At 38.0% G+C, this 12,104-nt stretch overlaps 1 pseudogene; it reads left to right on the forward strand.

The window, feature by feature from the left end:
• Window positions 1-642: 642 nt before the first annotated feature.
• LOC111820684 (40S ribosomal protein S8 pseudogene) lies at window positions 643-1,670 on the forward strand (annotated as a pseudogene).
• The last annotated feature ends 10,434 nt before the right edge of the window (window positions 1,671-12,104 follow it).

Here is a 12,104-nt window from a genome sequence, read left to right on the forward strand (position 1 = left end):
ATTTGTATTTTCATGTTTTTTCCTATACTCAAATGTAAATCAATGATTGTGTGTGTGATTTGGGTGGTGGTGGTGGTATTTTCAGACTATCTGTTTAGGTCCCCTAAAAATGAGCTGTTTTCTCTTCTTATATTTGATTTAGACTGCCTTAAAATAGCTAAATTTTTATAAAAGAATAAATGAGCAACCAACCCTACAATGAATTGAAGTGAGTCCAATTTAAAGGTTTTACCAGTTACTACTCATTCTGTTTCCTGTAGTGGGGTTCCAGTTAGTCAATAGCAAATTGTGGTAGATTAGAAAGAGGGCTACAAATGTTTCCCCTCCTAGCACCCACGACCCTGAAAGGTACTTTGCTGAGCCTTGCATCCAGAGCTGGAGTCTATAGTCACGCCTGTTTAATCTGAGTTTGACCATGTGACTTGTGTTGATCAATGAGACATTAGCATGTGTGATACAAGAGACTTGAAAAGCATTTGTGCAATGAGGCTTGGATTTTCCTGCTGCTCTTGAAAACCTACCACCTCTATGTGAACAAATCCAAGCCTAAGAGACATGTGACCCAATCACCCCTGTCACCACAGCCACAGCCAACCAATTCCCCAAAGGTAGAGCTATTAGCTGACTGGAAGACAACTGCAAATGTCTGAGTTAGCCCAGGTGAGACCAACAGAAAAACTACCCATTAGGCCCAGCCCAAATTATTGACCAACAGAGTTGTCAGCTAAATAAATGGTCAGTGTGTTAAGTCACTATGTTTTGGGGTAGTTTGTTATGCAGCAATAGAGTCCCTGGGTAGTGCAGACAGTTAATGTGCTTAGGTGCTAACCAAAGGGTTGGTGGTTCAAGTCCATGCAGAGATGCCTCAGAAGAAAGCCCTGGCAATCTACTTCCAAAAAAATCAGTCATTGAAAACCCAGTGGAGCACAGTTCTACTCTGATACACATGTGTTAGCCGTGAGTTGGAGTTGACTCGATGGCAACTGGTTTCTGGTTGTTATGCAGCAATGGTTAACTAATACACATAGACTCTCAGACTTATTATTTTCCTTCAATATCTAGAGGATGGTTCTTTGCAGTTAACACCAACTGATAAGCATTCTTGAGACAAGTGCCACAAGACTGGGGGCAAGAAAAAGCCCTACCACAAGAAGCAGAAGTATGAGTTGGGACATCCAGCTGCCAACACTAAGATTACCCCCCACATTATACACTGAATTTGTGCAAGTGGAGGCAACAAGAAGTACCGTGCCCTGAGGCTGAATGTGGGGAATATCTCCTGGCGCTCTGAGTGTTGTACTCACAAAATAAGGATCATCCATGTTGTCTACAGTGCATCCGATAACGAGCTGGTCTGCACCAAGACCCTGATGAAGAAACTGTGCCTTGCCCCAGGGCTGCTAAAAGGAGGCCAAGCAGATTCCTGAACAGGAAGAGATTTTAAACAAAAAGCAATCAAAGAAAATTCAGAAGAATCATGATGAAAGGAAAAGAAAAAAGAAAAACATGCCAAGATAAGCAGTCTTCTGGAGGAGCAGTTCCAGCAGGAGGAGCTTCTTGAATATATCGCTTCAAGCCCGGGCCAGTGTGGCCGAGCAGATGCCTATGTGCTAGAGGGCAAGGAGCTGGAGTTCTATCTAACGAAAATCAAGTCCTAGAAAGGCAAATAAATCTTCCTCCCTCCCATCTTAGCTCACGTAATAAAAGTGTTTATTATTCTATGAAAGAGAAAATAAATAAATAAATCTAGAGGATGATTTTCTTAGCAAGAGAAGTAAAAAAGAGCCTGTATCAAATAATATTAGTGTTCACTCAATCTCATGATACATGTAATTGCCATCACTTTTGATTTTTTAAACATATTTTCCTCTTGTCTCCTTTTGTGATGACACTGTGTGTTGGTAGGGGCTAGGTTAAATGAAGGGTGTGACTAGTGGCTAAAGGGTAGAACATGAAGCCAGGTACTTCCAGCCCTTGTTTTCCACCCAGCACTGGACAGCGCAGCAGTCAAGTAGCTGAGGCTCCCTGTCCTCATAGCCACTGACCCTGAAGGTTTTAAGGTGCCTCTCTGTGGCCATGGACCTGGGAGAGCAGCCTGCACTGTTCTGCTTTCCAGTTACCTTTTCCATAGAAGACTTCATTCAACAACATAAGGACAACAGCCAGGGCCAGTTTCTTTGGTGTGCAACCAGTGCAGTTGCACAAGGCCCCACACTCAGAAGGGCAGAAAGGAGTTAACATAGCAGGCCTGACTTCTTTCCCTTTGAAAGGCCTGCTTACAAGATTGGCCCTTGGTTGGCATCCAGGAAATTGGATTTTGAGAGGCTTCCTACCACTCTGATAAGAGTTGCTCACTGTGCCTAAACTGTTTATACACACAATGTGGTTTATGTTGAACACCTGTTTTCCTTCTGGGAGTCTGGAATTTGGATACACACAAGGTAGGGAGTTCCTACATGACCAGCCCCCAACAAAAATCCTGGCTGCTGAGACTCTAACAAGCTTCCCTGGTTGGCAACATTCCACACGTGTTGTCACAACTCATTTCTGGGGGAAATTAAGTACATCCTGTGTGACTCCTCCAGGAGAGGACCCTTGGAAGCTTGCATCTGGTTCCCCCTAGACTCTGCCCTATGTGCCTTTTTTCTTTGTTTACTGTGCTTTGAATCTTTTCTCTGTAATAAATCATAGCCATGAGTAAAACTGTATGTTGAGGCCAGTGAGTCCTCCTAGAGAATCATCAAACCTAGGGATCGTCTTGGGGACCCAGCCCCACACTTGGAATTTAATGCTTTTTGGTCACCATCTTGAAATCCTTAATAATTTTACATTAGAATTTGTGCTTCGTAAGTGAAGTCTGGCAGGACAATGGAGAATGCAGCATGCTCCACGGGTTTTGAGCCTCAACTCATGAGTTGTCCTGCCCACACTGCTCCCCCCATTTCCTAGGGACAGGTTCTCAGCCACCCACTCCCCCGTCCCCTGGCACCTGGGGTGGGAGAGGGGCCAGCCGAGAATTGTTGCTGCACTCTTCCCCCAGCAGGGACCTAGGCACAGGCATGGGTAGGGCCAGGGTCAGGGCCAGACACATGCACCTTGGAAGGGCATGGTGGCTGCCATGCCTTCCTGGACTGGCAGCGCCACTGCACGTTCGGTGAGTGACTCAGGCAGGTCAGGCCTCTTATCCAACCCTAATCCAGGTACTGAGGGGGTCCTGGCACAGTGGTTGCAATCCCTTGGTGGTCACCCCTTTTCATCTGCTGTGGGTGGGGGCGTTGGGCCCATGGCATGTCAGCAGGGCCATTCTCTCTCCAAAGGCTCTAGGGGAAGATCTTTTCTTGCCTCTCTCAACTTTGGTAGCCCCAGGTGTTCCTTGGCTTGCAGCAGCAGCGTCACATGGAGTCCTTCTTCTGTCTCTCTGTGTCTTTTCTCCTTCTTTTATAAAGATACAACTGATATTGGATTAAGACCCACCCTACTCCTGTATGACCTCATGTTAAATTAATTGATAACATCTTCAAAGACCTTATTTCCAAACAAGGTCACGTTCAAAGATACCAAGCGTTAGGACTTAGGTATATCTTCTTGAGGAACACAAACCAATCGATAATAGAGGGAGAACCCAAGCCAGGTGCACCCAGTCTCAAGGTGGGGCCTCAAGGCACCTGTGAAGGTTTGCACTTGCCCAGCAAGTATCACCATGCCTGGAGGAGCACGATATTAAATAGCAAATAAAAACAACAAGACAGGTGGAGAGAGAGATCAAGGAAGAAAGAACAAAGTTTTATATTTTAGTACATTTAACAGCACTTTTTGCTGATTTTTAAACAGGTGCTCTGCATTTTCATTTTGCATGGGGCTCCACAAATTATGTATCCATCCCTCAACAATAGTTGAGCTCTTGGCACTTTACCTGAATTGTCTCATTTCATCCTCACAACTGTCTCCCATGCTTTTAAAAGTGTGTTTTTCAAATTTTTCAACCATGACTCTTAGTAAGAAATATGTTTTACATCATGACATATACATATAAATGAAACAAATATTTCACTAAATAATACTCTTAATACATATAATAAAGTAAAAACACAAGAAAGTTAATATCACGTATGATTTTTTGAAAATGGAAATACAATATCAAAAAAATCCCCCAAGAAATCGTGTAAAAGTAACACTTGGGAAAAATGTGTTTGATGAAGCATGCCAGCCCAGATCAGAAGGGGAGAAGGATACACGCGTATCTAGAGCACTGATGACCCTGCTTCTACGTTAGCTTTTTTTTTTTTTAAGTTGATTACAACCTAAACTGATTTCACAACACACAATTAATGGGTCACTTCCTGTAATTTGAAAAACACTATTCTAGAGCAATATCTCTGACCCCAGTGTCAAGCAAAATGTTATTAGGAGTTCCACAGAAAAAGGATTCCATGGTAAACAAATGTAGGAACTATTGCGTATTCATTAAACAAGTCGCCATTAAGTCAGTTCTGACTCATAGTGCCCCCATGTGTGTCACAGTAGAACTGTGCTCTATAGGGTTTTCAATGGCTGATTTTTCAGAAGTAGATTGCCAGGCCTTTCTTCCAAGGTGCCTCTGAGTGGACTCAAACTGCTAACCTTTCAGTTAGCAGCCAAGCACGTTAACCATTTGCACCACTAGGGACTCCTGTAAATTCATTACCTGCCTAAAAATTCACAATACACTTTACCATATTATTGTCTCTGAGAAATCCTGTGGTGGAAAGAAACATATATGATTGTTTATCCAATCTTTATCAACCATTAGTATATAATCCTTTCTATGTGGTTATTAAGGGTCCCTGGGTGGTGCAAACAGTTTATGCTCAACTAATAACCTAAAGTTTGGCAGTTCAAACACACCCAGCATCACTGCAGAAGAAAGGCCTGGCAATTTGCTTTCATAAAGATTACAGCCAAGAAAACGTGGGGTCACCATGAGTCAGAATCAACTTGACAACAACAGGTTTGGTTTATGTAGTTATTGGCTGAAAAAGAAAATGAAAACACAATATGTGAATGTTTTAAAAGAGTAAAAATGACAACACTGTATCTCAGATTTTTAAAAATGTGGTCAAAATTGCCATCAAAGGTGAATTCATAGCCTTGACAGATTTTACTATTTTAAAAATGTATTTTCAGGTAATAGTTAATGATTCAATTCAAGAAGTTTGTCAGAGGATAGCAAAACAAACTTAGGGAAACCAAGGGGATAGAAATAATATAAAATTATAAATAAATTACTTAAAAGCAAGGAAAAAAGAATTTTTCTTTTAAAAACAGACAAAACTTTGCCAAATACAATTTTAGGAAGAAAGAAAATACAAATAAAAGTATAATGGACAAAAGAGAACAACAGATATGTGGGTCTGACAATCTTGATGATATAATAATATAGATAATAATATAGATAATTTCCTGGGAAAATATAAGGAAGGAGGAGAAAATCTTAACAGACCAATAACCAATAAAGTAACAGAAAAATTTTGCAAAGAAGTACCTTCAAAGGAAGACTGGGGGACCAAATAGCTTTACCAGTTTAGTCCTTTCAAGCTTTCAGTGAGCTAATTTCTAATATTCCATAAACTGTTCTCAGAAGAACAAAACAAAACAGAAATGTACTCAGTCTTATGTAACTAAAATTAATTTGACACTAAGTTTGACAAGTACAGCTAAAATCTATACACATAGACCATAACTCATAACCACTGCACCACCAGGGCTTCCCATAGACCAATAGCACTTATAAAAAGAGGTAAAATGCATAAAGAATATGTAAAAATCAAATTTGAGAGAATATTAAATTAATAACCTACCACATCCACACATAATTAGAGTTTATTTCAAGTCTGCAAGATTTAATTGATAGTAGGAAATCTATAAATAGCATAAGGCACGTTAATAGGTTAAATAAGAAAACATTACTACTAAGAATGGTTTAAAAGCATTTAATTAAATTCGAATCCAACTCATGATTTAAATAATCAAAACCCTTAAAAATTAGGAATAAAAAGGTATTTCCTTTATATCAGAAGTTCTTATGTTAGGATTCTAGAGGTCCAGAATCCTAACATAAAAAGAGGCCTGTTATCCCATGAAATTGAATGCAAAATTTTATGTGTGTGTGTGTCTATAAGCATTTTCTAGAAAAAAAATTCATAAAACTTTTATCAGATTCTCAAAGAAGTCCCCCTCCCCCAAAAAAAATCACTTTATTGAATAAATACTTTTTACTTCAACCCACTTACTTCATACTCAACTGAACAACTGGGAGTCATTTCTATAAATAGCAGCAACAAAACGAAGTTTCTTATGCATTGTGAATTTTCACTTGACTCTAGGAGCTGTGACCAAGGCTAATATGTAAAATAGAAATAAAAGCTATAACTATTGGAAAGAAGTAGACCAATTAATCACTGTATGTTGGTATATCTGGAAACCCTAAGAAAATCAATAATTAAAAAAAAAACTATTCAAACTAATGAGCAAATGATTCGAGGTAGTCAATTACAGAGAAAATATATGGTTATCAATTTGGTGGAAGAATGGGAAAATGCCAGTCATAATAATCACTAAAATTTAAAATTATTAGCGATAATCTAAGGAGCCCTGGCAGAGCAGTGTTTAAAGTGCTCGACTGCTAACTGAAAGGTCAGTGGTTCAAACCCACCAGCCCACACCATGAAAGGAAGATGTGGCAGTCTGCTTCTGTAAAGATTACAGCTTTGAAAACCCTATGGGACCGTTCTATTTTGTCCTATAGAGTTGCTATGAATAGGAATAGATTTGATGGCAATGGGATAATGTTAACAGAAATCTAAGAACTGCAAGAAAATTTTCAGAACATTGTTAAGATAATATTTTAATGGCCAGCAAAACATCCCATTTTCCTAGATAGCAAATCTTTTCCTAGATGACATCTATAGTACATAGATGTCAATTCTTCTCTAATTAATTCAGAAGTCAAACAAAATTCCAGTTAAAGTCCCAATGGGATTTGATTTCGAATTTTTTTTAAGATTTTTTAAAAAACATCAGACAGAATATACAGCAAGAAAAAACATAGGAACCATGAAGAAGAAATAAAACCTGACTTTAAAGAAAAAGCTAATAAAAAATATACAGTCTTCTCTGAAGATGACAGCATAAGCAGGTGTAAAATCTCAACCTTCCCACATGAGATCCAAGAAAAGCAAATAGACATCTGTAATCTCAACACTGTAAGAACACTGAAAAGTAGATGGAGAATTGCAGCAACTAACCATACACTAAAACAAGAAAGAGATGACTTTTAAATGGTAAGAAAACTTCTTTTTCTACTGTCCCTGCCACCACCCGCCAGGTGCAGAAGGTGGGCGGTTGCAGCAAAGGTGAACCACAGCTTGCATTCTCAAAGAGGGGGCTCCAATCTCTGGTTCCGGAGTGAGCAGGGCAGACTTTGCTGATGGACTTTACAGTATGTCTGTTCTGATCTTCTGAGAGCTGCCTGAAGGGCTGAATCCTTGGTTAGATCTGAATCGGAGTTCACACAGGGCAGACGAGGGAGTAGTAAGCTAAGACTAAAGGATGTGACCACCTCTATTTTCTTGCAGAAATTAGTGCTTTTGAAAACACAGTGCATGCAGGGTATTGAGAAAGCCACTCCATGCTCAGTGCTAGCACACTGTAATATTCTAATGTCTTGGATTCAATAACAAAAAAAAAACACAAGCCATACAAAGAAACTGAAAATGATGGCTTAGTCAAAAGAACAAGAAAAAGGAACAGAAATTATCTTTATGGAAGCCAAGACAATAGGCAGACTATAAGACTTTAAGACAACACTATTTAATATGCTCAAAGAACTAAAGGAAAACATGGACAAGGAACTAAAGGAAATCAGAAAAATGAACCAAATGAGAATATCAACAAAGAGATAAATACTTAAAAGGGAACCAAACAGAATTACCGGAGATGAAAAATACAATAACTGAAATGAAAAATCCAGTGGAGAAACACAACAGCAGACTTGAGCTTGCAGAATGAAGACTCAGCAAAGCAGAGGATAAAGCAATTAACATTATTGGCCTGAAGAGCAAAAAGAAAAACGAATCAAGAAAACCGATCAATGCCTAATGGAATGGTGGGACTCCATTAAGCAAACTAACATACATGCCATGGGAATCCCAAAAGGAGAAGAGAGAGACAAAAAGAAAGAATTTTGGAAAAACAATGGCAGGAAACTTCCCAAATTTGACAAAGACTATAGTTTACAAATCCAAGAAGTTCATTCAACAAACTCCAAGAAGGATAAACCCAAAGACATCCATACTGAGAAATATTATAATCAAATTATTGAAAACCAAAGACAAGGAGAGCATCCCAAGACAGCAAGAGAGAAGAGAAATGTCACATACAAGGGATCCTCAATTAGATTGTCAGTTTTTCCTCAGAACTCTTAAAGGTCAGAAGGCAGTGGAATGTGCTAAAAGAAAACTGGCAAGAATTTTATGTTTGTCAAAACTGTCTTTCAAGAATAGGGGCAAAATTAAGACATTCCCAGATAAAAGCTGAGGGAGTTCATGATGTCTAGACCTGCATTACAAGAAATGTTAAAAGGAGTTCTTTAAATAGAAATGAAAGGATACAAGACAATAACTCGAAGATATACGTAGAAAAGAAAGATTTCCCATAAAGGTAATCTCATGGGTAAATATAAGAGATAGTTTTATGGTATTTTTGGTTGGTAAGTTTAATAGTTATGTCCTACAAACCAAGAAACCAAACCCAATGCCCTCAAGTCGATTCCAACTCATAGCAACCCTACAGAACAGAGTAGAACTGCCCTATAGTGTTTCGAAGGCTGTAATCTTTACGGAAGCAGACTGACAGACACATCTTTCTCCCGAGGAGCGGCTGGTGGGTCGAACCACCGACCTTTCAGTTAGCAGCTGTCATGGATTGAATTGTGTTCCCCAAAAATATCTGTCAACTTGGCTGGGTCATGATTCCCAGTATTGTATAATTGTGTACAATTTTGTAATCTGATGTGATTTCCTTATGTGTTGTAAATTCAATCACTATGATCTAATAAGATGGATTAGCAACAGTTATACTGATGAGGTATACAAGATTGGATAGTGTCTTAAGCCAATCTCTTTTGAGATATAAAAGAGAGAAGCGAGCAGAGACACATGGGAACCTCATACCACCGAGAAAGCAGTGCCAGGAGCAGAGCACGTCCTTTGGATCTGAGGTTCCTGTGCTAGGATGCTCCCAGACCAAGGGAAGACTGATGCATCACAAGGACCTTCCTCCAGAGCTGACAGAGAGAGAAAGCATTCTCCTGGAGCTGATGCCCTGACTTTGGACTTGTAGCCTAGTGGACTGTGAGAGAATTAACTTCTCTTTGTTAAAGCCATCCACTTGTGGTATTTCTGTTAGAACAGCACTAGATGAATAAGATAGCAGCCAAGTACTTAATTAACTACTGCACCACCAGGGCTCCTTAATTATGTCCTATATGATTCCAAAAGACAAATACATAAAATATAAATATAAATTTATGCCATTTTGACACATAATGTATAAAGATGTAATTTATTATAACAACTACATAAAATGAGGAGGAGTGGCATAAGAATGAAGTTTTTGCAAAAGAGCAACACCTGCCCAAAAGCAATGACAAGAAGGCAGGAAGGGACAGAAAAAATGAATGGATGGAAACAGGGAATTGGGAAGTGGAAGTGGAGAGTGTTGACACATTGAGGGGATCACAACCAATGTCATGAAACAATTTGTGTATAAATTGTTGAATGAGAAACTAATTTACTCTGTAAAGTTTCACCTAAAGCACAATAAAAAAAGAATAGAGTTTTTGTTTGTTACTGAAATTAAGTTAGTATTAATATAAACTAGGTTGTTATAAATTTAAGATGTTAATTGTAATTCTCATGGTAACCACAAAGAAAATATCTAAAAAATATTCACAAAGGAAAGAAGGGAATCAAAATGGCTCATGACAAAAAAATCAACTAAATACAATGGATGGCAGTACTGGAGGAAATGATGGACAAAGGAGGTATAAGACACAAAAACAAACAAATAGTAAACTGGCAGAAGTAAGTCCTTCCATATTACCTTAAATGTAAATGTATTAAACTCTCCAGTAAAAAGGCAGAGTGGCAGAAAGAATTCAAAAAAAAAAAAAAAACCATGATCCATCTATACGCTGTTTACAAGAGACAAACCTTAGACCCAAAGACAAAAATGAGTTAAAAGTGAAAGGATGGGAAAAAATATTCCATGCAAATACTAACCAAAAGAGAACTGCATAATTATATTGATACCAGAAAAAATAGACTTTAACTCAAAATCTCTTATAAGAGTCAAAAGGCATTCTATAACGATAAAAGAGTCATTTCATCAAGAATATATAACAATTACATTCACAATAGCCAAAAGGTGGAAACAACACAAATGGCCATCAACAGATGAATGGATAAACAAAATGTTGTATATACATACAATGGAATATTACTCAGGCATAAAGAAAAATGAAGCCCTGATACATGTTACAATATTGATGAACCTTGAAAACATTATGCTGAGTGGAATAAGTCAGTAACAAAAGGACAAATTCTGTACAATCTCATTTATATGAAATATCTAGAATTTGGCAAATGCATAGAGACCAAATTTTATTAGTGATATTTTATGTATGTATCTATTAAAATATATCTGAACATTTATATGTAATGTTTCCAACCCCATAAACAAAGATAGGATTATAAAGATACTGATACTAAAAGGCAATAATAATGCAAACTAAAAAAAAAACACAAAACACCCAGCTATTCTACTTACATCAGAACTGACTTCTGATAGAGTCATCAGAACAGAACCCCATCATAAGTCAGGAACTACATTATACAGCAGTGTTTTGAACAGTAAATCATAACATTGAACATCTGCGAGTGAACATCTGAGAATGATAATATCAGCAAATTACATGCTGCAACATTGTATTTAGTACATATTACTAAAGATAAAATGTACCAAAAAAAACAGACTTAAATTCAGTTCATCGTAACTCAAATACGTCATAAGTCAGGGACTGCCTATAGAGGATTTGAACGACACTGTAAAACAACTAGACTTAACAGACATATACAGAACACTCCACCCAACAACAGCAGAATACACATTCTTCTTCAGTGCACATGGATCATTCTTCAGGATAAACCATATACTAGGTCACAAAAGAAGTCTAAATAATTTTTAAAATATTGAAATCATACAAAGTATCTTCTCTGACCACAATGGAATGAAACTAGTAATTAATAACAGAAGCATAACGGGAAAATAAAAAAAATGTGGAAATTAAACAACACACTATTAAAGAACCAACAAGTCAAGGAAATCAGAAAATACTTAGAGCCAATTGAAAATGAAAGCACAACATACCAAAATTTATGGGACACAGCAAAGGCAGTGCTCAGAGAGAAATTTATAGCAGTAAATGCCTGCATTACAAAGCAAGATCTCAAATCAATTACCTAATTTTACAACCTGAAGAACTAAAAAAAAAAAAAAGAAGAGCCTGAAGCTTAACATTGCCTGTTGAATCTCATCTTCTTGCCCAGCAAAGAGCCTTGAAAAATAGGAGGCACTAATTGATTCATCACATTCCAAACCACAGACGCCTTTTCCAAGGGAAGATGGTTAGGAAACATAATTTTTAAAAAGCTAGAAGAATTTTCCCCAGTCCCAGTCTCTCAGGGGCCACTGACATTTGTTTCACTGCTTAGAACATAACTCGGCAGCTCATCTGATTTCACAGTTTGCCTGGTGCTGGTCAGCTACTTTTGATTACAAGGTAAGCAGCGTAAGCAACTGGAGCTGGAGCAACACAAACTCTCAGCCATTTCTGGAAAACCAAGCAAAAAACATACTCTATGGCAGCATCAATAATATCATGTCCTTTTTGGAAAGAAAATATACCCAAGGTTTCAATTCCCCACACAGGGCTTTCCCTGTTATAAGATGGATCAGGCAACCTAAGACATTCACAAGAAAACTGATTAGTAGAGACCATATGAACA

The sequence above is a fragment of the Trichechus manatus genome, unplaced genomic scaffold (assembly GCF_000243295.1).
Source record: "Trichechus manatus latirostris isolate Lorelei unplaced genomic scaffold, TriManLat1.0 scaffold00046, whole genome shotgun sequence".
Taxonomy (NCBI): Eukaryota; Metazoa; Chordata; class Mammalia; order Sirenia; family Trichechidae; genus Trichechus; species Trichechus manatus.